This window comes from Meleagris gallopavo, chromosome 12 (genome assembly GCF_000146605.3).
Source record: "Meleagris gallopavo isolate NT-WF06-2002-E0010 breed Aviagen turkey brand Nicholas breeding stock chromosome 12, Turkey_5.1, whole genome shotgun sequence".
Lineage (NCBI taxonomy): Eukaryota > Metazoa > Chordata > Aves > Galliformes > Phasianidae > Meleagris > Meleagris gallopavo.
In genome coordinates, this window is record NC_015022.2 from 803,814 (window position 1) to 805,660 (window position 1,847).

The window sequence follows — 1,847 nt, forward strand, 5'->3', positions numbered from 1 at the left end:
GGGGGGGAGGCTGCTCACCCTCAGTACACCATCAGCACACTGAGCGTGCAGGGATGCGCTCCATCTGCCACAAAAACAGAGCTCACCGTGCATGCTGCACCTCCAGCTGCACAGAGCATTAATAAACCAGCAGCTCCACTAAAGCTGTGCCGAGCAGAAGGGAACAGCATGAGCACAGAGGTCCCCCGCCAGCCGCTCCCCCCACCTACGTGCCAATCCTCTCGCAGGCAGCCCTGACTCACCATCGCCTCATCGCTGCGCGAAATGGAGCGCAAAGACGGGCCAGCAAAAAACCATAATTTGTCCTGGCAGGCGTCCTTCACCTCAGCCCTGCCAGAAGCTGCTGATTCACTCGAGTCAGTACAAGAAAGCCTGCCCACATAAAAGCCTCAACAAAGGCACCTTATTATGGGGATGCCCGCTGCTCAGACCTGAACACGGTGTTTGAGCCCTCTAACATCTGCTGGTGCATCCTGGAACACCTGCTAGATAGTGCAAAAGGCCTCTGCTGGGAAACTGCCTCTGCAAAGAGCAGCAAAAGGGACCGCATGGCTGTGGGGGACAGGGTCCGGGAAGAGACAAGCACTGAGGGCGACTTACATGCTCCCAGAGCATTGGGCAGGAGCTCAGCCTCCCTGCTTTGGAGGCAGCTTCCTCCTCGTGAAAAACTCCCCACCCACTCAAGTCATTTGTAAGTGTGATTTCCAAGCCCTGAAGGCTTTATGACTGTATAAAAAGGGAGGAGAGTTAAATTGCTTTCAATCAGAATCCCCTGAGATTCTCCAGCAGATTCAAGGAGATAAGAGACACAGCAACACAGCGATGCTGTGACTTTGCTCAGGGGGGACAGAAGAAACACAGCAGCAGAATAAAAAAAAAAAACAAAAACCCAGCCACCATCTGCAGGGAGCCCCACATTCCTGTGCTTCCTCCTGCAACCCATTTGCAAGGAGCGATGCTCAAAGGGGCGTTTTTATAACCCTAAGAGGAATGTCTGGCATTTCCCACTTTTTGTTTTTTAGATCAGCTTCTCAGGAACACCTGAAGGCACTCTGAGCTGAGCTAGGAAGGGGGTGGGGGAGTAATACCTTGCAAAGCCTGATTTCCCCGCACAAAGCTGCTTTACTTTCTCGGGGCATAACTCTTAAATCCCAAAAGGTATCACCCCATTTCAGGCAGGGCACGATCAAAATGGCCGGTGCCTCCTCGGCCGCTGAACGTTCCAGAAAGGCAGAACCGTTGGAAGGCAGCGGGCCGGGCTGAGGAGCGGGGTGACTCAGTGAGAGTTGCAGCACAGAACCTCCGGATGCAGCATCCCGGCTGCGCCCCGGGGCAGGAAGGAGGCACAGCCCCACCGCCATCCCCACCCACAGCCACGGAGCCGGGCGCACAGCAGGCTGCCAACACGGCGGCCCCCCTCGCAGGGAGGGGAGGATGACTCCGACTGCGGGAGGTTGCGCCGCAGCCTTATGCAACTGCAAGATGGCCTCCCAAAGGCAGCCCTCGTGGGGCCGGCCGAGATGGGCCGCTGAGCCAGCAGGCGGGGGACGAGCGTCGGGCACCTTCACTGCGTGCTGTAATGCTGCGCCCGCCCTTCCGAGAGGACAAGAGCACGGAGCAGGCTTCAATTAAAGATACGAAACGCAGGCGGCAAACTTATCGAGAGAGCACAGTCGGAGCGTGCGCACCTTCCATCCTCACAGCGCAGCGGGCTGCACAGGACGGACAGCTTCGCCGCACAGCGGCAGCGATCAGAGCTCAGCGCTTCGGAGCCTTACGGCAGGAAGCCCCGCAGGGCGCGCCGCAGCAGCCCATGCCGTACGTGCGGACCCGCACAGCGCGGCGCC

The 1,847-nt window shown here is 58.2% G+C and overlaps 1 protein-coding gene across 4 annotated transcripts in view; it reads right to left on the bottom strand.

Annotated features, from left to right (window-relative positions):
* PKM (pyruvate kinase M1/2) overlaps positions 1 to 1,847 on the bottom strand; it is a 17,911-nt gene that overhangs the window by 14,773 nt on the left and 1,291 nt on the right. The gene's annotated exons all lie outside the window — the stretch shown is intronic.